The 21,341-nt window shown below is 39.4% G+C and overlaps 5 non-coding genes and 1 pseudogene across 5 annotated transcripts; all 6 read right to left on the bottom strand.

Moving 5' to 3' along the window:
• Positions 1-3,966: 3,966 nt before the first annotated feature.
• On the bottom strand, positions 3,967-4,145 carry LOC117967802 (U2 spliceosomal RNA; annotated as a pseudogene).
• Positions 4,146-10,296: 6,151 nt separating this feature from the next.
• Positions 10,297-10,363, bottom strand: LOC117398743 (small nucleolar RNA SNORD31). The gene has a single exon (XR_004543976.2). It is a non-coding gene; the product is annotated as a small nucleolar RNA SNORD31 (small nucleolar RNA).
• A 3,421-nt stretch (positions 10,364-13,784) lies between these two features.
• LOC117967887 (U2 spliceosomal RNA) lies at positions 13,785-13,975 on the bottom strand. The gene has a single exon (XR_004662152.2). It is a non-coding gene; the product is annotated as a U2 spliceosomal RNA (small nuclear RNA).
• Positions 13,976-15,994: 2,019 nt separating this feature from the next.
• LOC117967902 (small nucleolar RNA SNORD31) lies at positions 15,995-16,061 on the bottom strand. The gene has a single exon (XR_004662164.1). It is a non-coding gene; the product is annotated as a small nucleolar RNA SNORD31 (small nucleolar RNA).
• A 2,373-nt stretch (positions 16,062-18,434) lies between these two features.
• LOC131722818 (U2 spliceosomal RNA) lies at positions 18,435-18,625 on the bottom strand. Its single transcript, XR_009320051.1, has one exon. It is a non-coding gene; the product is annotated as a U2 spliceosomal RNA (small nuclear RNA).
• A 2,029-nt stretch (positions 18,626-20,654) lies between these two features.
• On the bottom strand, positions 20,655-20,721 carry LOC131722819 (small nucleolar RNA SNORD31). Its single transcript, XR_009320052.1, has one exon. It is a non-coding gene; the product is annotated as a small nucleolar RNA SNORD31 (small nucleolar RNA).
• Positions 20,722-21,341: the final 620 nt, after the last annotated feature.

The raw sequence follows: 21,341 nt of genomic DNA, 5'->3' as shown, positions 1-21,341 counted from the left end.
TAACACACCAGAAAAAGATTTGTATGAGATTCAGCAGAGCTTGTAGATGATTCAGTTTCAGTACTATTGGGTGTTTGGTAGTTACTGTATAATTTAATACATTTTGGCCAGTCAGTGTATTTAGCTTGATGTATTCAAAAAACTTCAGAGCAACAAAAAGGACCACCAGTAATATTATTGCTCTTAAATACGTTATGGCTTTGAAAGCCTCAGGTAGCACTGGTTTTGGATAGAGTTGTAATGTGTTAGCACTGGTTTTGGATAGAGTTGTAATGTGTTAGCACTGGTTTTGGATAGAGTTGTAATGTGTTAGCACTGGTTTTGGATAGAGTTGTAATGTGTTATTTGACCCAACTAGTTTCCCCAGAGTAGAAGCACAGCAAACTAATAAAGCAAAGCATGATGAAGCATCAGGGTATGTACTGTAATAAATTCAATGTCGGGATCACAACTGCTTGCATGGGTATGGTGAGAGGTGATTGTGTACTATTTGCCGCTGGTCCTGCCTGTTAAGGGGAGAAGAAAGCCACCACCCTCTGAAAGAGGAACTGATCTGACGATGCCAGGATCAGCAGTGTGGACCATGACAAAGTCACATCCTTCTCCCCCCCCACCCCCCCCTTATTTTCTGTTCTGAATGCCCCTTTATCTAATCTCCATTTGTGTCCCCTTGTTTCTTTTTACAGGTGGAAAAAGTCCCTTGGGTCGACATTGTCAATACCTTTTAGAATTTTGAATGCTTGAATCAGATCACCGCGTAGTCTTCTTTGTTCAAGACTGAAGAGATTAAATTCTTTAAGCCGGTCTGATATGACATGCCTTTAAACCCATCACCACAGAACCTACACCTCTGGGTAGGAGAGGATCCCTCATGTCCTTTGTGTTCATCACCTGCAACATTAAGGCACATTTTGACAGGATGCAAGGTGGCTCTTAGCCAAGGATGGTTTACTTGGCGCTATGACCAGGTGCTGCGATGTTTGGCCTTAGCATTGGAAGACAAGCGCTACATGACCAATAAATTGCCACCAGTTCCATCAAAGCAATACACACAAAAGACAACATTCCTCCGCCCAGGAGAGCAACCACCAAGAAAAGGTGTTAAAACCAATCCTCGCCCAGGACAACTGGAAGCTGCTAGAGACTGGAAAATGCTGGCAGATGTTGGTCAACAGCTTATTTTTCCACTTAAGATTGCCACCACTAACCTTCGACCAGATATCGTCTTGTGGCCTGGATCAGCACGCCTTGTTTACCTGGTAGAGTTAACAGTGCCATGGGAGGATGCTGTAGAGGCGTATGAGGGGAAAAAACTGCGGTATGCTCAACTAGCCACTGAAGCGGAACAGCGAGGATGGAGAGTCCGGGTTTACCCAGTGGAAGTGGGTTGTCGAGGATTAGTGGCACACTACAACCCGGTTTCTCAGAGATGTCTGATTCAGTGGTCAAGAGCTGCGTCGCACAGTGAAGAGAGGAGCAGCAACTAGCTGTGGTTGAGACTGAAAGATTCTGGTTGGGGATCTCATGCACAATAAAAAGAAAGAAACACTGACATACGGGTAAGTAAGTTGGGCTGAGTCGAGCCCTCTTGAGGTGTCGTGGGCTAGTCGACAAAACACAGAGGATGGAAGGTGCCCACTTGAAGACCCCAGAGATGTACCCTACTTAGCTCAATCCAGACAGTTGTCATCATGCTGATGCGCTGGGGAGACAGCACTGCGGTTGATCCCCGGAGCCAGCATTGCAGCCGATGTGTGCGCTGATGCGTTAGGGAGGCAATAAGCCGATCCCTGGAGCCAGCATTACACTTCAGCCATCAACACCAGGCAGAAGGATATCTACATTATCATACGGAAGGAAACACAAATGGATGGAGACACAGATGGATCACATTAGTTTATTGTAATGCTACGTCTTAGTTGGTGCTTATCTTGGTGAGAGCAGAGTTCAAATCAGCATGAAGTTTTAACATCTACTCTCGTGTAATGGGTGGGTGGGGGGGGGGGAGGTTCGGTGGACAGCGTGTGTTCGTCTTCGCCCTCCCGAGTCAGCGCAGAGGTGGTAGCGGTAATTGGCCATTTCCAAATTGGGAGAAAATAATAAAAGATAATTGGCAACGACTACATTTATATAAAATAAATAAATAAATAAATAAAAATAAATAATGGGCCGAGATCAAAGGGTCATGGTTTATTCTTTCCAATTCATTTTTTGCTGCAATAAATCCAGTGGTTCCTTTAAACCCCTCCACTGCTCCAATCATGAACTGTCCAATCCTGAACTCTCCACCTCCTCAGATGACGACACATCAGGAACTAGCTGGGATCTCGGGATCGATGGCCCATCCGAAGTCTCAGGTAAGTCTGAAGACACATCCTGAGATTTGGTAGCTCTTGATTTTCCAGTACACCAAAACTACTCCAGTATTTTCACCCTGTTTATACCCTTCAATTACAGCTGAATCATGAGGTGATCCCATCTGGTTCACTTCCTCATTTTCGCCAGCAGGTGGTCACGGGTAACTCGTATTTATTCTAAAGGCCTGGTCACACGGACGACGTTTGTTGACAGCAACAAGGGGTCGCCTTGTGTGACCACCCCAGACAACACCCCGGAGACATGTCTCCCGCTTAGGACAACACGAGGGCAACATTGTCAATACCAGCATATCAAATTTAATAGTAGTGTCACATGACAAGACTCCATGTTAACTGCGTGCCTCATGTTATGATCATCTATTTTTTCAATTAGTGTTCATGTATAATGCAATACATTGCCACCAGTTGACATTACGTGATACATTACATGGCGCAAAATTGCTATATGGACGATGCAGCCTCATCCTTAAATTTCTGAATGGCTTTGAATGAAACATTCTGCCATACTTGGCGCTATCTGTTGGATGTAACAAGATATTGTAGCAATCCATAGACCCATTAATGGTTAAAAGCGCGTCTGAAACAGTCTGGAAACGAAGCAAAGTTATATAGCGTCATACTGGAATATCAGAAGTTGACATTATCTTTTGAACTACAGAAAGCATGTATTTTAACCCGTAAAGTACAACATTTCTTTAAGACGAGCTGTATTTATACAAATGTTTATTACATTTAGACAACTTTTGCAGTTAAAATTAGAGCAAGTTATCATAATATAGTTGAAGAGAATTTAAAACGGGTAGATGTGAGTTAGTGCTCTAGAAATTACAAAATAGTCTGTCCTTAATTAAGAAAATGGCACTTAATGGGTTATTTTGAAGAAAACTTAATTCTGCAGTGTCCTTTAAAGATCACAAACACTGGGTCAAATCAACCATAAATCAAATATCAGCCACAGATCAGGGGTGTCCAATCACCATCCTGGAGGCCAATATTCCACTCCAGGTTTAACAGGCAAAAGAAGATCATGAACTACAGGGTCTGGGTGGAGGTTTATTTAATTGATTCAATTAAACAATTTAGAACAGGGTTTAGAACAAATACCAGGAGCGGAAGGGCCACGTTCAGAGAAGAAACTATCTAGGGGCAAAGTTGGGCAATAATAAAATTATTAACTTGCAGAAATTGAAATTAAACTTCACTAAAAAAACAGCTCTCCACAGACCAATTGACATTACAAGGAGCGCAAATTGCTGTGGCGCCATCTGTCGGATGCAACAAGATATTGCATCTTAAAACATAGTTGCAACAAGTGTTTATACCTGAGAACACGCAGCCTGGACAAACCACACAGGACTCTTTTCCCCAGTTCTCATTTTTAGCTATTTGAGTTTTATGTAAATCTTACATCCTATATGAAATGAGTGTTTTCAGTTACTTTCCAAAATACATAAAGTAGTAACTGGACAGTACTTTCACCGTCGTGCCTTTACACAGGTAACACGCAGCCAAGACAAACCACAGACTATCCTACCGGTGTTTCCTACACACTACATCTGTTTTTCACCAGTTTAGTTTCCCCCCGGGAGGGGAGTGCACCGTTCCTGGAGGTACTGCAATACCAGGTCGATGCGTGGAGTGGACGGAGCAAGCCCCTCTTCCATCTCCCAGTTCCAAAAATCAATTTAATATATGGTCCCCAGATAGGGGACGTATCAGATATTAAACTGATAAGAACAGATTTTTTTTTTTTTTTTAAAAGGATATTTTTATTAAATCTTGAAAATACAAATTTCACAGTAACCATATGTACATACAAGCAATATAATCTCACCATTTACAATACAGAATAATAACATGCATAACAAATTATATACAATTATTCACAAATACATCAATTCCTTCCATTTATGAAGAGATTTCCCCCTAACAAAAATACATTTTATTTACAATATTTTTCCACTTTGCCCCACAAAAGCTTATATTTCTCTTTTTCCATCCTTATTTCCCACATTTTAGTTTCCATTAACACTTTGTATTTCAATTCATACCACAATTGTTTCGATGTTCTACCTTTTTTCTTTTTTACTTGAGCGTTCCTTTCTTCCCACAATATCTCTTTACCAATACTTATTATGCACCAGATTATCTTTTCTTTTTCAAATTGTCCCAACCCTTCCCCTCTTAGAATTAAGTCAGGATTCAAAACAATATCTATTAATACCAACCTTAACAGTTGTTGTGTTCTTTTCCAGAAGCAATGGGCTAGATAACATTCCCAAAAAACATGTTGCAGAGTCTCATCTCCTGGACAACCTCTCAGGCAACCTCTGGTAAGTGTTGAACCTTGATTGTATAACCGTTCTCTTACTGGTAATCTATTTAGTGCTGCCAGGTCTTTTCTCTCATTACATAACTCTTTTGGTTGAATTAATTTCCATTTAACCTTTTTCTTTTCCAGTTCTGTTATTTGTGTTCCAAGCATCTTTCCCTTTAAATCCTTATACATTTTCTTATGATCCTTTAATACCTCCTCCTTTACACACCCAGGATGAGCTCTCAAAAACAAGACTAATTTTTCATATTGCCAAGGTACATTTTCAGCCTTTGGCCCACTATTATCTAATGGAACAATTTTCTTTAATGGTAAAGCTGCCCACAACTTCACAAAATACATGGCTTTATGTTGTACCATGTCTATTAATAGTTTACATAAAAAACAAACATATAGCACTTCTAATTTTAAAGGGATGCACACAACCCCCCTTTCCTCCCTCTTCTATTTCTAAATACATCTGCTCCCTCTTAACAGGTTCATACTTACCCCCCCCCCCCATATAAATGAAAAAAACAACCTAGTCAATTATTTTACATTTGGTAGGAATACTAGCCCCCTACCCATTATGCTAAGTTTTCTACCCTTCCAAATGTTCAATTTCTTTTTTACCTTCACAATTTTTTCCTCCCAGTTGTGATTAGCTGAATCTTTGTGATAAAATTTAACACCCAGAATTTTGATTCCCGTAGGACAAACCGAAAAACCATACCTCACATCTGTCCTATACCTCCATCTTCCACAATACATGACAGAGGATTTGTTGAAATTTATAGCAGATCCTGTTGCTTTACAATAGTTCTCTAAAATTGCCACAGTTTTTTCCAATCCTCTATCTGTAGACAGAAATACAGTGGTGTCATCTGCATATTGTGCAACTTTGACTTTTTCCCCCCACCCTCCTGGAATATGTACCCCCTCAATTTGTTTTTCATTCCTTAACATTTCTGCTAGTGGTTCTATAAATAAAACATACAACAAAGGAGACAAGGGGCATCCCTGTCTTACTTCTCCATTCTGCTCCAAAGGTTCACTCAAAAACCCATTAACTTTTATCCTACTGTTTACATTGTTATACAAAATTTTGATCCATGAAATAAACTTCACCTAGATTCATTGTTTGTAAAACTTTTAACAGGAAAACATGACTAACCCGAACAAATGCCTTTTCTTGGTCTAGGCTTAAAAGGCATAATGGTAAGTTTCTTTCCTCTACCCAACTAATAACATCTCTTATTAAAGACAAATTAAAAGAACCAGCCCTCCCCTTAACCCCACACGTCTGATCTTCACTAACTAAAATCTCCAGAACCTCCTTTAATCTATTAGCCAAAACCTTACTGAGGATTTTATAATCTGTTCCCAATAAGGTTACTGGCCTCCAATTCTTAATATCTTTCCTTTCTCCTTTTTTATAAATTAGATGTACAATTCCGGATTTCATTGATGTTGTTAGCTTACCATTCTTGTACACCTCTCTAAAAATTTCTACAAGATCATTTTTAATTATTTCCCATAAACAGACATAAAACTCTTTTGGTAACCCATCCCCTCCTGGTGTCTTATTCCCTTTCATAGAAAAAAGAGCCCTTTTAATTCTCCTCCTCTGTTATCTCCCCCTCCAACTCACTTCTACTCTCTTCTGTTAGTATTCTATTTATATTCCCCAACAAAATACCTCCTTTCTCCTCATCTATCTCTCTTTTTGAAAACAGTTCCTTATAGAAGGAGCATGCATGTTTAAGTATACCTTCTGTCCCTTTAACCTCCCCTGTGTCCGTAAAAAAACTACTAATGATTTCCCTCGTCTGTTTTTGTTTAATTGTTTGAAAAAAGTATTTACTTACTTTTTCATCCTTATCCAGTTCCTCTGCTTTCGCTAAAAAAGCAAATTCTTTAGATTTTCTAATATAATAGCGTTTAATGTTCTGTTTTACTACTGCCACCTCTTCTTCATTTGTCTATAAATCTGTATTTACCGTCACTCCTTCGCGCATCCACAACCAGCAATCTCCCAGGCACAAGTGACACAAAATCCTCCATAATGAATCCCTTATCTTTAAACAATACTCCCAACCCATCCGAATGGACATTTCCTATGCTCCAATACGAAGCACCTGAAGTCCACTCCTTGGAAAAAGTTCTGATATCCTGCCCATCCTTGAGGTGACACTCTTGTAAGAATGCCACATCAAAGACCATCGTATCCAATGAGAAAAAAAGAGCCCTTCTCTTCTCAGAATCCCTCAGTCCCCTTACATTCAGAGATAAGAAGTTCAAGCCTCTCATACTGATTCAATGGTTTGTTTTTTTCTGCTTCTTTCCTTTTCCTTTATCCTTCTTCCTTTCTACAGAAAATCCTGTTGTTTCCATAAACCCCTCAACTTCATTTTTTCCCAGGTAACCTTCCTGTGACCCTTCCTTATCCAACTTTTCCTCATCTCCTATCATCTGGGATCCCAAGCTGACAGAGACAAGAGAAGCCTCATAATCTTCAGATGACATATCCAATATTTTGGGTAAGCCTTGAAACATGTTTGAAATTTCTAGTGTAGCCTCGTCGGTGTTCCCCTCTTCCAGCTTCCGTTTCATGGTTCCCGGTACAAGGTTCCATTTGTCTTGCTGCTCCTCCATTGCCTCCTCTACACTCTCACCCCAGGGCCTTCTATTCTTGATGGTATCGGGAATTATCGTACCTTGTGATTCCTCACTCTTTGCTTCCATAGTTTCATTCTTCTCTTCACCCTCACCCATATCTAGCTGTGAATCTGAAATACAGTCTCCTTGTTCCTTCACTCCTCCTTTGTCTCCCTCCAAAAGTGCTGTGTCAGAAGGTGAGCCCATCTCCTTTACTTCCTCGATTGGTCCAGGAGGGGATACTAGGGAGTCTTGTATTTCCTGCAGGACGATCTCAATTGGCCTTAGCCCCATTTTTTCCTCTTGGCCCTTTGCGGCACGTGCATACGTTCTGTTTGGACATTCCCTATACAGATGGTTTGTTGCTCCACACTCATTGCATGCTTTTGGTTTTGGACAAGCTGATGCAAAATGGCCCATTTCTTTGCAATTCAAACATTTCTGTTTCTTGCATCTGTACTCTGGATGTCCCTCCTTATGACATTCTACAATATTGAGGCTGTCTTGAATACAGTATATAACCTTTCACGCGGCCAATTCGAAAGGTAGCTGGTGGATGTAAAAACCCCTCAAATCCTCTTTCATCATCCCTCAACAGCACTTCATACTGCCTTTGCCCATTCCACACTCCATATTTATCTCTTCTATACATGGGTGCAGATTGTATGTCCACATAATCACACAAAAACAAGCCCACTTCTGCATCTGTAACGTTCATGTCAAACATGTTTATCGTCAACAGTCTAAAGTTATTCCTTCCCATGGACCTTACCCTATATTTGTTCAGTGGGTGTTCTTCCTCAATTTCTCTGCATTTCTCCATGAATTGTGTGAAGAAGGTTTTACACTTCATCGTCACATCCAGGTATTTTTCTCTTCCATTTCTCTGTATTCCTAGGATTTGGTCCAAGTCTACCTGCATTTGATTGATTATAATTTTTTCAATAAACTCTTCTCTCATTGGCATCTCTTCATCCTCGACGATTCCTAAGGTGGGAGGGACGTATGCAAGTATTGTAACACAGGAACAAAGCCATACACAGCAAACGCATGTTGTATTAACTTGTAAAGTCGAGTGTGCTTTATTTAGTTTTTAAAACACGTCTTCATTCATTTCGGAGCTAAATCAACCCAGAATTCCAAACAAACACGCCCCCCTATTATTGCGTCACAAATACATGCGCTGAAGCGCATTCAGGCAATGTTATCCACCGGGTGGCACTGTAGTGCCATGGTTAACTGAACTACAGAAAGCATGAGTTTTAACATGTGAAGTACCACATTTCTGAAACAGTTAGCACAAGCTATTTGTATAATTGGATACATTACATTTAGGCAACTTTTGCAGTTAAAATTAGCAGAACTTATAATATAGTTGAAGAGAATTGAGGTAGAGGTCAGTTAATGCTCTAAATTACAAAGCAGCCTGTCCTCAATTACAACACTGGCACTTAATAGGTTATTTTGAAGTAAACTTCATTCTACAGCATCCTTCCTTTAAAAATCACAGCAACTGGGTCAAATCAGCCACAGATCAGGGGTGTCCAATACTGGTGTCCTGGGGAATAAGAGCAGGGAAAAAGGGGATTGGCATCTAGAATTTAAAAGGGGAGGTTCCATTGTTTCTAAGGTTTACACCTGCTAGTACCACGTAGAGGGAATTAGTAGATCGAGCCCAGGGAATAAGTTGATCGGATCTATTAACTAAAAATAACTCATTTAAAATGAACATTAAGTGTCATGTATGTCTAACAAGCATTACAGCAACTCAAGATGTTTGTTACATATTTAACGTGCAAGCAGTACTGTAAGGATAGGTATGCAAGCGTTTATCAAAACAGTTAAAGCATGATTGTCAGACAAAATTGAGCTCCATGCTGCGGTTACTAACTTAGGCCACGATGCACGGCCAGTTTGCACAGACAGTACTAATTTTTATTTTCCATCCTAGGTACATATGCTACATGACAAAACTTCTGTTCCTAATCAAAAAAAAAAAACACGTGTTTACTAATTTAGCTATAATGTTTGATTTATTTATATTTTTAATACTAGGATGTTAACATTTCATCTTTGTAAACTGTGATAGTTAATGTTAGGCCTACTGACAATATACCTTGCAATACTACAATATTGGATGTCATTAGAATATTACTAAAACATTAAATTTCGATTAAAGAATAACCTTGATGTGTAAAACCTTTTAATATACAGTAAATAAATCTTTGCGATCACACAACTACAAGTGATTAACGACATTAACAGGCAGAAAAAAGGTGACAAGCATTTAACACTAGGCCTAGTGTAAAGAGAGGCAAGTTACAGTATAAATGAACACTTTGCATCACACATTTTACAAACAAAAAAAAAAGTGTGAACACAATACCATAGGATATGGCAAATAAAACAACCAGATAGAAAATGTGGATTCATGTAGTTAACCTCCCCTTTAAATCAAACCCCTGCTGCACCTTCGTTTTGCTTTACTGCGCTTGCACGATCCACTTTTACCCCAGTCTATTAATTCCCTACAACACCGGTCCTGGAGACCATTATTCCACTCCAGGTTTAACAGGTAAAATGAGAATGAACTACAGGGTCAGGATGGAGGCTTATTTAATTGGTTTAATTAAACAATTCAGGATTCTCCCCAGGCCCGATCCACCCGTCTTGCAGATGCTACTGTGCTTTTACAATAAGGATTGATTGTGCTTCTAGCAGACGATCAGTTGACAAACGCTGGTTGATTTTATAAACAAAATAGTCAGTACAGAAAAGCGATCAATTAAAAAAAACACCCCTCCTGCTGACCATCTTTACTACCAGAGACGTGTAGAAATAAAAAAGCACTTTAATAATGCAAATCCTGCAACCAATCCGTAGGACAGGAATAAGCAGAAACACTGGATTTAAAATGTGCAACAACATTTAAAAAACAGGTCTGAGCTCAACTCAGTACCAGTCAGTCATGAATTCTCAGACTGGGGCGGTAATACAAGTCATCACACAAGACGCGTAACTCAGAGAGAAAGCACACCAGCCAACGAGGTTTAAAACTACAGGTACTTCTACTGAAAACTAACTTGACCTGGCTGTGTTGCAACACAGCACTGTGAGACTCTCCACTACAGGGCTTTGAACGTAATCTTATGCCAGACTTGCTTAGTGCCATCTGTCGGATGGAACAAGCTATTGCAGCAAAGACCCATTTGTGATTAAATAGCCTAGAAACAAAGCCAGGACAGGTTATATAGTCCTACCATAAACTGCAAGAGTTTGAAGTCTATTTTTCACCAGTTTAGTTCCCCCCGGGAGGGGAGTGCACCGTTCCTGGAGGTACTGCAATACATGTAGTTAATATCCCCCTTAAATCAAACTACTGCTGCTGCATCTTCCTTTTGCCTTACTGCGCTTGCACGATCCACTTTTCCCCTTGGAAATCTTGGAACCACATGACAGCTGTGTTACGTCTTCACACAACATTTAACCAATCAGAGATGAAGAGGCGGGTTTGTGTTAAGCACTTTGAGAGGTTAAAACATTAAATGATTGCTAAAATAATAACCAATTTTCAAAGCAAAAATAGTGACGATGAATGCAGGGGGGCAAAATAAGCCGGCAATAGGCGCAATCCATCACCCAATATTATATTTGCGCCGGCTACTTTATTAAATAAAGATTTTCGGGTATTATCATTCAGTCCATTTTTTGTCGTATTATTGTACTGTAAGGTGATATAGTACACAATAGCTATACATATGCATCAAAAAAAAAGTATTCCTTTTGTCGTGACATCGTAACAATATGTACCCAGGTGCTTGTAAGAGATATTGGGGGGTTCGTTTAGAGGCTGTATGCCTTTAAGAAGAAAGGCATGATGGGATATCAACTGTTGTCAGCTGACATACAAATGCTTAAGTGCAGAGGTGCTGGATTATTACACTGCGGTTTCCTGCAACAGTTACGATGGAGACCAAACATGCGAGTACTGTTAAAATGAACAGTTGCATTCCAAAAATGTAGAATAGCGAAACACAAAAATAAAATGCCTTGAAAACTTAAAAGAAAGCAATTTAAAGAGGCTGTGTGGTCCAGTGGTTAAAGGGCTTGTAACCAGGAGGTCCCCGGTTCAAATCCCACCTCAGCCACTGACTCATTGTGTGACCCTGAGCAAGTCACTTAACCTGCTTGTGCTCCGTCTTTCGGGTGAGACGTAGTTGTAAGTGACTCTGCAGCTGATGCATAGTTCACACACCCTAGTCTCTGTAAGTCGCCTTGGATAAAGGCGTCTGCTAAATAAACAAATAATAAAAAAATAATAATAATAATAATAATAATAATAAATAAAGCAATAAGCTCAATAATTACTCTAAAAAGTGCAAAGGTTACCTTTTTTTGTGTGAACTCCAATAACCCTACGTTATCTTTCCCCAGTCAAATCAGAGAGTGCCTAAATAAGCACGGTAATTTACCATAATAAAAAACTGAAATGAAAAAAGAATGTAGAACACAGAAAAGCGTAACCAGATAGTCAACATAAGACAACACATTATTTCAATTTTGTCTTATTATATATTTAAGGTAAGGCAAGTTTATTTTCCATTAAGTGCTCCCAGCTATAATGTTCTGCCGCTCAGCTGTACAGAATTCCTGGGGAGAACCCTGCAATTTAGAACAGGGTTTGGAACAAATATCAGGAGTGGAAGGGCCAAGTTCAGAGAAGAAAAACAAATCTAGGGGCAAAGTCGGGCAATAATAAGAACATAAGAAACGTTACAAATGAGAGGAGGCCATTCAGCCCATCTTGCTCGTTTGGTTGTTAGTAGCTTATTGATCCCAGAATCTCATCAAGCAGCTTCTTGAAGGATCCCAGGGTGTCAGCTTCAACAACATTACTGGGGAGTTGGTTCCAGACTCCCACAATTCTCTGTGTAAAAAAAGTGCCTCCTATTTTCTGTTCTGAATGCACCTTTATCTAATCTCCATGTGTGACCGCTTGTCATTTTTTTTATCAGGTCGAAAAAGTCCCCTGGGTCGACGTTGTGAAGACTGAATAGATTCAATTCTTTCAGCCTGTCTGCATACAACATGCCTTTTAAACCCAGGATAATTCTGGTTGCTCTTTGCACTCTTTCTAGAGCAGCAATATCCTTTTTGTAACGAGGTGACCAGAACTGAACACAATATTCTAGGTGAGGTCTTGCTAATGCATTATAAAGTTTTAACATTACTTCCCTTGATTTAAATTCAACACTTTTCACAATATATCTGCGCATCTTGTTGGCCTTTTTTATAACTTCCCCACATTGTCTAGATGAAGACATTTCTGAGTCAACAAACTCCTAGGTCTTTTTTTTCATAGTTCCCTTCTTCATTTTCAGTATCTCCCATATGATATTTATAATGCACATTTTTATTGCCTGCGTGCAGTACTTTACACTTTTCTCTATTAAATTTCATTTGCCATGTGTCTGCCCAGTTCTGAATGCTGTCTAGATCATTTTGAATGACCTTTGCTGCTGCAACAGTGTTTGCCACTCCTCCTATTTTTGTGTCTTCTGCAAATTTAACAAGTTTGCTTACTATACCAGAATCTAAATCATTAATGAAGATTAGGAATAGCAGAGGACCCAATACTGATCCCTGACGTACACCACTGGTTACCTCGCTCCATTTTGAGGTTTCTCCTCTAATCAGTATTTTCTGGTTTCTACCTGTTAACCACTCCCTAATCCATGTGAATACATTTCCTTGAATCCCTACTGCGTTCAGTTTGAGAATTAATCTTTTATGCAGGACTTTGTCAGAAGCTTTCTGGAAATCTAAATAAACCATGTCGTATGCTTTGCAATTATCCATTTTCAATGTTGCATCCTCAAAAAAGTCAAGCAGGTTAGTTAGACACGATCTCCCTTTCCTAAAACCATGCTGACTGTCTCCCAGGATATTATTACCATATAGGTAATTTTCCATTTTGGATCTTATTATAGTTTCCATAAGTTTACATATAGTAGAAGTCATATAATCAAATTAACTTGCAGAAATTGAAAGTAAACTTCACTAAAACAGCTCTCCACAGACCAATTTACATTACAAGAAAAATTGCTGTAGCGCCATCTGTTGGATGCAACAAGATATTGCAGCTTAAAACATAGTTGCAACAAATGTTTATACCTGAGAACGCGCAGCCTAGACAAACCACACAGGGCTCTTTTCCCCAGTTCTTATTTTCAGCTTATGTAAATCTTTTACATACTGTATGAAATGAGTGTTTTCAGTTACTTTCGAAAATACATATAGTAGTAACTGGACAGTATTTTCACCGTCGTGCCTTTACACCGGTAACACGCAGCCAAGACAAACCACACACCATTCTACTGGAATTTCCTAAACACTACATCTGTTTTTTTAACCAGTTTAGTTTCCCCCCGGGAGGGGAGTGCACCGTTCCTGGAGGTACTGCAATACCAGGTCGATGCGTGGAGTGGACGGAGCAAGCCCCTCTTCCATCTCCCAGTTCCAAAAATCAATTTAATATATGGTCCCCAGATAGGGGACGTATCAGATATTAAACTGATAAGAACAGATACTACACTTGATCTTAGCCAAAAGGCCGAGAAGCGATGCTGAGCTGCCCTCGAGACGAGGGCCCCCCCTCGGCTCACTCCTTCACCAGTTAAGGTGGGAGGGATGTATGCAAGTATTGTAACACAGGAACAAAGCCACACACAGCAACGCATGTTGTATTAACTTGTAAAGTGGAGTGTGCTTTATTTAGTTTTTAAAACATGTCTTCATTCATTTCGGAGCTAAATCAACCCAGAATTCCAAACAGCATAAACACGCCCCCCCTATTATTGCGTCACAAATACATGAGCTGAAGCTGCATTCAGGCAATGTTATCCACCGGGTGGCACTGTAGTGCCATGGTTAACTGAACTGCAGAAAGCATGTCTTTTAACCTGTGAAGTACCACATTTCTGAAACAGTTAGCACAAGCTATTTGTATAATTGTATACATTACATTTAGGTAACTTTTGCAGTTAAAATTAGCAGAACTTATAATATAGTTGAGAATTGAGGTAGAGGTCAGTTAATGCTCTAGAAATTACAAAGCAGCCTGTCCTCAATTACAACACTGGCACTTAATGGGTTATTTTGAAGTAAACTTCATTCTACAGCATCCTTCCTTTAAAAATCACAGCAACTGGGTCAAATCAGCCACAGATCAGGGGTGTCCAATACTGGTGTCCTGGGGAATAAGTAGACCAGGGAAAAAGTGGATCACCATCTAGAATTTAAAAGGGGAGGTTCCATTGATTCTAAGGTTTACACCGACTAGTACCACGTAGAGGGAATTAGTAGCTCGAGCCCAGGGAATAAGTTGATCGGATCTATTAACTAAAAATAAAAAAATTTTAAATGAACTTTAAGTATCATGTATGTGTCTAACAAGCATTACAGCAACTCAAGATGTTTGTTACATATTTAACGTGCAAGCAGTACTGTAAGGTTAGGTATGCGAGCGTTTATCAAAACAGTTAAAGCGTGATTGTCAGACAAAATTCAGCTCCATGCTGCGGTTACTAACTTAGGCCACGATGCACGGCCAGTTTGCACAGACAGTACTAATTTTTATTTTCCATCCTAGGTACATATGCTACATGACAAAACTTCTGTTCCTAATCAAAAAAAAAAAACACGTGTTTACTAATTTAGCTATAATGTTTGATTTATTTATATTTTTAATACTAGGATGTTAACATTTCATCTTTGTAAACTGTGATAGTTAATGTTAGGCCTACTGACAATATACCTCGCAATACTACAATATTGTATGTCATTAGAATATTACTAAAACATTAAATTTCAATTAAAGAATAACCTTGATGTGTAAAACCTTTTAATATACAGGAAATAAATCTTTGCGATCACACAACTACAAGTGATTAACGACATTAACAGGCAGAAAAAAGGTGACAAGCATTTAACACTAGGCCTAGTGTAAAGACAGGCAAGTTACAGTATAAATGAACACTTTGCACCACACATTTTACTAACAAAAAAAAGTGTGAACACAATACCATAGGATATGGCAAATAAAACTACCAGATAGAACATGTGGATTCATGTAGTTAACCTCCCCTTTAAATCAAACTCCTGCTGCACCTTCCTTTTGCTTTACTGTGTTTGCACGATCCACTTTTCCCCCGGTCTATTAATTCCCTACAACACCGGTCCTGGAGGCCATTATTCCACTCCAGGTTTAACAGGTAAAATGAGAATGAACTACAGGGTCAGGATGGAGGCTTATTTAATTGGTTTAATTAAACAATTCAGGATTCTCCCCAGGCCCAATCCACCCGTCTTGCAGATGCTACTGTGCTTTTAACAATAAGGATTGATTGCGCTTCTAGCAGACGATCAGTTGACAAACGCTGGTTGATTTTATAAACAAAATAGTCAGTACAGAAAAGCGGTCAATTAAAAAACACCCCTCCTGCTGACCATCTTTACTGCCAGAGACGTGTAGAAATAAAAAAGCACTTTAATAATGCAAATCCTGCAACCAATCCGTAGGACAGGAATAAGCAGAAACACTGGATTTAAAATGTGCAACAACATTTAAAAAAACTGGTCCGAGCTCAACTCAGTACCAGTCAGTCATGAATTCTCAGACTGGGGCGGTAATACAAGTCATCACACAAGACGCAGACTCAGAGAGAAAGCACACCAGCCAACGAGGTTTAAAACTACAGGTACTTCTATTGAAAACTAACTTGAGCTGGCTGTGTTGCAACACAGCACTGTGAGACTCTCCACTACAGGGCTTTGAATGTAATCTTATGCCAGACTTGCTTAGTGCCATCTGTCAGATGGAACAAGCTATTGCAGCAAAGACCCATTTGTGATTAAATAGCCTAGAAACAAAGCCAGGACAGGTGATATAGTCCTACCATAAACTGCAAGAGTTTGAAATCTATTTTTCACCAGTTTAGTTCCCCCCGGGAGGGGAGTGCACCGTTCCTGGAGGTACTGCAATATATGTAGTTAACCTCCCCCTTAAATCAAACTACTGCTGCTGCACCTTCCTTTTGCCTTACTGCGCTTGCATGATCCACTTTTCCCCTTGGAAATCTTGGAACCGCATGACAGCTGTGTTACGTCTTCACACAACATTTAACCAATCAGAGATGAAGGGGCGGGTTTGTGTTAAGCACTTTGAGAGGCTAAAACATTAAATGATTGCTAAAATAAACAATTTTCAAAGCAAAAATAGTGACGATGAATGCAGGGGGGCAAAATAAGCCGACAATAGGCGCAATCCACCACCTAATATTATATTTGCGCCGGCTACTTTATTAAATAAAGATTTTCGGGTATTACCATTCAGTCCATTTTTTGTCGTATTATTGTACTGTAAGGTGATATAGTACACGATAGCTATACATATGCACCAAAAAAAAAAGTATTCCTTTTGTCGGGACATCGTAACAGTATGTACCCAGGTGCTTGTGAGAGATATTGGGGGGTTCGTTCAGAGGCTGTACGCCTTTCAGAAGAAAGGCATGATGGGATATCAACTGTTGTCAGCTGACATACAAATGCTTAATTGCAGAGGTGCTGGATTAATACACTGCGGTTTCCTGCAACAGTTATGATGGTGACCAAACGGGCGAGTACTATTAAAATGAACAGTTGCATTCCAAAAATGTATAATAGTGAAAAACAAATAATGCCCTGAAAACTTAAAAGAAAGCAATTTAAGAGGCTGTGTGGTCCAGTGGTTAAAGGGCTTGTAACCAGGAGGTCCCCAGTTCAAATCCCACCTCAGCCACTGACTCATTGTGTGACCCTGAGCAAGTCACTTAACCGCCTTGTGCTCCATCTTTCGGGTGAGACGTAGTTGTAAGTAACTCTGCAGCTGATGCATAGTTCACACACCCTAGTCTCTGTAAGTCGCTTTGAAGCAATAAGCTCAATAATTACTCTAAAAAGTGCAAAGGTTACCTTTTTTTGTGTGAACTCCAATAACCCTAAGTTATCTTTCCCCAGTCAAATCGTAGAGTGCCTAAATAAGCATGGTAATTTAACATAATAAAAAACAGTCATGAAAAAGAAAATGTAGAACATAGAAAAGCGTAACCAGATAGTCAACATAAGACAACACATTATTTCAATTTTGTCTTATTATATATTTAAGGTAAGGCAAGTTTATTTTTCTGTTAATTGCTCCCAGCTATAATGTTCTGCCGCTCGGCTGTACAGAATTCCTGGGGAGGACCTAATACTGATCCCTGACATACACCACTGGTTACCTCGCTCCATTTTGAGGTTTCTCCTCTAATCAGTACTTTCTGTTTTCTACCTGTTAACCACTCCCTAATCCATGTGCATGCATTTCCTTGAATCCCTACTGCGTTCAGTTTGAGAATTAATCTTTTATGCTTTGTCAAAAGCTTTCTGGAAATCTAAATAAACCATGTCGTATGCTTTGCAATTATCCATTTTCAATGTTGCATCCTCAAAAAAGTCAAGCAGGTTAGTTAGACACGATCTCCCTTTCCTAAAACCATGCTGACTGTCTCCCAGGATATTGTTACCATATAGGTAATTTTCCATTTTGGATCTTACTATAGTTTCCATAAGTTTCCATATAGTAGAAGTCATATAATCAAATTAACTTGCAGAAATTGAAATTAAACTTCACTAAAACAGCTCTCCACAGACCAATTTACATTACAAGAAAAATTGCTGTAGCGTCATCTGTTGGATGTAACAAGATATTGCAGCTTAAAACATAGTTGCAACAAGTGTTTATACCTGAGAACGCGCAGCCTGGACAAACCACACAGGGCTCTTTTCCCCAGTTCTTATTTTCAGCTTATGTAAATCTTTTACATACTGTATGAAATGAGTGTTTTCAGTTACTTTCCAAAATACATATAGTAGTAACTGGACAGTATTTTCACCGTCGTGCCTTTACACCAGTAACATGCAGCCAGGACAAACCACACACCATCCTACTGGAATTTCCTAAACACTACATCTGTTTTTTTAACCAGTTTAGTTTCCCCCCGGGAGGGGAGTGCACCGTTCCTGGAAGTACTGCAATACCAGGTCGATGCGTGGAGTGGACGGAGCAAGCCCCTCTTCCATCTCCCAGTTCCAAAAATCAATTTAATATATGGTCCCCAGATAGGGGACGTATCAGATATTAAACTGATAAGAACAGATACTACACTTGATCTTAGCCAAAAGGCCGAGAAGCGATGCTGAGCTGCCCTCGAGACGAGGGCCCCCCCTCGGCTCACTCCTTCACCAGTTAAGGTGGGAGGGACGCATGCAAGTATTGTAACACAGGAACAAAGCCATACACAGCAAACGCATGTTGTATTAACTTGTAAAGTGGAGTGTGCTTTATTTAGTTTTTAAAACACGTTTTCATTCATTCCGAGCTAAATCAACCCAGAATTCCAAACAGCATAAACACGCCCCCCCTATTATTGCGTCACAAATACATGAGCTGAAGCTGCATTCAGGCAATGTTATCCACCGGGTGGCAATGTAGTGCCATGGTTAACTGAACTGCAGAAAGCATGTCTTTTAACCTGTGAAGTACCACATTTCTGAAACAGTTAGCACAAGCTATTTGTATAATTGTATACATTACATTTAGGCAACTTTTGCAGTTAAAATTAGCAGAACTTATAATATAGTTGAAGAGAATTGAGGTAGATGTCAGTTAATGCTCTAGAAATTACAAAGCAGCCTGTCCTCAATTACAACACTGGCACTTAATGGGTTATTTTGAAGTAAACTTCATTCTACAGCATCCTTCCTTTAAAAATCGCAGCAACTGGGTCAAATCAGTCACAGATCAGGGGTGTCCAATACCGGTGTCCTGGGGAATAAGAGCAGGGAAAAAGGGGATTGGCATCTAGAATTTAAAAGGGGAGGTTCCATTGTTTCTAAGGTTTACACCGACTAGCACCACGTAGAGGGAATTAGTAGATCGAGCCCAGGGAATAAGTTGATCGGATCTATTAACTAAAAATAACTCATTTAAAATGAACTTTAAGTATCATGTATGTGTCTAACAAGCATTACAGCAACTCAAGATGTTTGTTACATATTTAACGTGCAAGCAGTACTGTAAGGATAGGTATGCGAGCGTTTATCAAAACAGTTAAAGCGTGATTGTCAGACAAAATTCAGCTCCATGCTGCGGTTACTAACTTAGGCCACGATGCACGGCCAGTTTGCACAGACAGTACTAATTTTTATTTTCCATCCTAGGTATATATGCTACATGACAAAACTTCTGTTCCTAATCAAAAAAAAAAAAACACGTGTTTACTAATTTAGCTATAATGTTTGATTTATTTATATTTTTAATACTAGGATGTTAACATTTCATCTTTGTAAACTGTGATAGTTAATGTTAGGCCTACTGACAATATACCTTGCAATACTACAATATTGTATGTCATTAGAATGTATTACTAAAACATTTTAATTTCGATTAAAGAATAACACTGATGTGTAAAACCTTTTAATATACAGGAAATAAATCTTTGCGATCACACAACTACAAGTGATTAACGAATTTAACAGGCAGAGAAAAGGCAACAAGCACTTAACAATAGGTCTAGTGTAAAGAGACGCAAGTTACACTATAACTGAACACTTTGCATCACACATTTTACAAACCGAAAATTAAAAAAAGTGTGAACACAATACCATACGATCTGGCAAATAAAACGACCAGATAGAACATGTGGATTCATGTAGTTAACCTCCCCTTTAAATCAAACTCCTGCTGCACCTTCCTTTTGCTTTACTGTGTTTGCACGATCCACTTTTCCCCCAGTCTATTAATTCCCTACAACACCGGTCCTGGAGGCCATTATTCCACTCCAGGTTTAACAGGTAAAATGAGAATGAACTACAGGGTCAGGATGGAGGCTTATTTAATTGGTTTAATTAAACAATTCAGGATTCTCCCCAGGCCCGATCCGCCCGTCTTGCAGATGCTACTGTGCCTTTAACAATAAGGATTGATTGTGCTTCTAGCAGACGATCAGTTGACAAACGCTGGTTGATTTTATAAACAAAATAGTCAGTACAGAAAAGCGGTCAATTAAAAAACACCCCTCCTGCTGACTATCTTTACTGCCAGAGACGTGTAGAAATAAAAAAGCACTTTAATAATGCAAATCCTGCAACCAATCCGTAGGACAGGAATAAGCAGAAGCACTGGATTTAAAATGTGCAACAATATTTAAAAAAACAGGTCTGAGCTCAACTCAATACCAGTCAGTCATGAATTCTCAGACTGGGGCGGTAATACAAGTCATCACACAAGACGCAGACTCAGAGAGAAAGCACACCAGCCAACGAGGTTTAAAACTACAGGTACTTCTATTGAAAACTAACTTGACCTGGCTGTGTTGCAACACAGCACTGTGAGACTCTCCACTACAGGGCTTTGAATGTAATCTTATGACAGACTTGCTTAGTGCCATCTGTCGGATGGAACAAGCTATTGCAGCAAAGACCCATTTGTGATTAAATAGCCTAGAAACAAAGCCAGGACAGGTGATATAGTCCTACCATAAACTGCAAGAGTTTGAAATCTATTTTTCACCAGTTTAGTTCCCCCTGAGAGGGGAGTGCACCTTTCCTGGAGGTACTGCAATACATGTAGTTAACCTCCCCCTTAAATCAAACTACTGCTGCTGCACCTTCCTTTTGCCTTACTGCGCTTGCACAATCCACTTTTCCCCTTGGAAATCTTGGAACCACATGACAGCTGTGTTATGTCTTCACACAACATTTAACCAATCAGAGATGAAGGGGCGGGTTTGTGTTAAGCACTTTGAGAGGCTAAAACATTAAATGATTGCTAAATAAAAATAACCAATTTTCAAAGCAAAAATAGTGACGATGAATGCAGGGGGGCAAAATAAGCCGACAATAGGCGCAAT

The sequence above is a fragment of the Acipenser ruthenus genome, chromosome 51, assembly GCF_902713425.1.
Source record: "Acipenser ruthenus chromosome 51, fAciRut3.2 maternal haplotype, whole genome shotgun sequence".
NCBI lineage: Eukaryota > Metazoa > Chordata > Actinopteri > Acipenseriformes > Acipenseridae > Acipenser > Acipenser ruthenus.
Note: the sequence above shows the minus strand (reverse complement) of the source record. Positions and strands in the feature narration are given on the sequence as shown.